Here is a 2417-nt window from a genome sequence, read left to right on the forward strand (position 1 = left end):
AGATTTCTTGAGCTATAACCTCATGAACTTCCACTTCTTCTCCAATCATGATGCTATGAATCATGATGGCCCGGTCTATGGTAACTGGTCGGGCGAAATTGTGAACAATACTTTTTCACAACTCAAATAATCCCCGGTAATGGCTCCAAGAACTTGGTGGCTCAATACCATGGCATTACACAACTTCGCACAACTAACCAGCAAGTGCACTGGGTCGTCCAAGTAATAAACCTTACGTGAGTAAGGGTCGATCCCACGGAGATTGTTAGTATTGAAGCAAGCTATGGTCATCTTGTAAATCTTAGTCAGGCAAACTCAAATGTATATGATGATGATGAACGAAAATAACATAAAAGATAAAGATAGTGATACTTATGTATATCATTGGTGTAAGAGCTTCAGACAAGTGTATGAAGATGCCTTCCCTTCCGTCTCTCTGCTTTCCTACAGCCTTCATCCAATCCTTCTTACTCCTTTCCATGGCAAACTCGTGTAGGGTCTCACTGTTGTCAGCAGCTACCTCCCATCCTCGCAGTGAAAGCTAATGCACACACTCTGTCACAGTGCTGCCAATCACCGGTGTGGTTCCCTCCCCTACCGGAATAGAATAACTCTTTTGCGTCTGTCACTAACGCCCAGTATGTTACAGGTTTGAAGCACATCACAGTCATTCAATCATTGAATCCTACTCAGAATACCACAGACAAGGTTTAGACCTTCCGGATTCTCTTGAATGCCGCCATCAGGTCCTGCCTATACCAACGAGGATTCCGAAGAATCCAAGAGATATTCACTAAGCCTCAGATGCTTGTAGAACAAGAATGGTTGTCAGTCACCTTGTTCATGGGTGAGAATGGTGATGGGCGTCAATCATCACCTTCATCATGTTGAAGAACAAGTGATATCTTGGATAAAGAACAAGCGGAATTGAATGGAAGAACAATAGTAATTGCATTAATACTCGAGGTACAGCAAAGCTCCACCTTATCTATGGTGTGTAGAAACTCCACCGTTGAAAATACATAAGAACAAGGTCTAGGCATGGCCGAATGGCCAGCCTCCAAAGATCTAAGATAGCATAAAAGTGAAGATAGCTACCAAAGTCTACTAATACAATAGTAAAAGGTCCTATTAATAGTAAACTAGTAACCTAAGGTGTACAGAAATGAGTAAATGACATAAAAATCCACTTCCGGGCCCACTTGGTGTGTGCTTGGGCTGAGCAATCAAGGAAATTCGTGTAGAGACCTTTTCTGGAGTTAAACGCCAGCTCCCATGCCAGTTTGGGTTTAACTCCAACTTTTATTCCTGTTCCGGCGTTTAACGCTGGAATTCCTGAGGCGGATTGCTTCGCGGGTTTGGGCCATCAAATCTTGGACAAGTATGGACTATTATATATGCTGGAAAGCCCTGGATGTCTACTTTCCAACGCCGTTGAGAGCGCGCCAATTGGGCTTCTGTAGCTCCAGAAAATCCACTTCGAGTGCAGGGAGGTCAGAATCCAACAGCATCTGCAGTCCTTTTTGGTCTCTGAATCAGATTTTTGCTCAGGTCCCTCAATTTCAGCCAGAAATACCTGAAATCACAGAAAAACACACAAACTCATAGTAAAGTCCAGAAAAGTGAATTTTAAATAAAAACTAATAAAAATGTACTAAAATCTAACTAAAGATATCAAAAACATACTAAAAACAATGCCAAAAAGTATACAAATTATCCGCTCATCACAACACCAAACTTAAATGTTGCTTGTCCTCAAGCAACTGAAAATCAAATAAGATCAAAAGAAGAGAATATGCAATGAATTCCAAAAACATCTGTGAAGATCAGTATTAATTAGATGAGCGGGGCTTTTAACCTTCTGTCTCTGAACAGTTTTGGCATCTCAATCTATCCCTTGAAATTCAGAATGGTTGGCTTCTTTAGGAACTCAGAGTCCAGATAGTGTTAATGATTCTCCTAGTAAAGTATGATGATTCTTGAACATAGCTATTTATTGAGTCTTGGCTGTGGCCCAAAGCACTCTGTCTTCCAGTATTACCACCGGATACATACATGCCACAGACACATAATTGGGTGAACCTTTTCAGATTGTGACTCAGCTTTGCTAAAGTCCCCAATTAGAGGTGTCCAGGGTTCTTAAGCACACTCTTATTTGCCTTGGATCACAACTTTTTTCTTTTCTTTTTCTTTTCTTTCTTTTTTTTCGATTTTTTTTTTTCGGTTTTTTTTTTTCTTTTTTTTTTTTTTTGAATAGCTTTTTCTTGCTTCAAGAATCATTTTATTGATTTTTCAGATCCTCAGTAACATGTCTCCTTTTTCATCATTCTTTCAAGAGCCAACATTCATGAACCACAAATTCAAGATACATATGCACTGTTTTACACATACATTCAGAGAACAAAATATTGCCACAC

The sequence above is a fragment of the Arachis stenosperma genome, chromosome 7 (genome assembly GCF_014773155.1).
Source record: "Arachis stenosperma cultivar V10309 chromosome 7, arast.V10309.gnm1.PFL2, whole genome shotgun sequence".
NCBI lineage: Eukaryota > Viridiplantae > Streptophyta > Magnoliopsida > Fabales > Fabaceae > Arachis > Arachis stenosperma.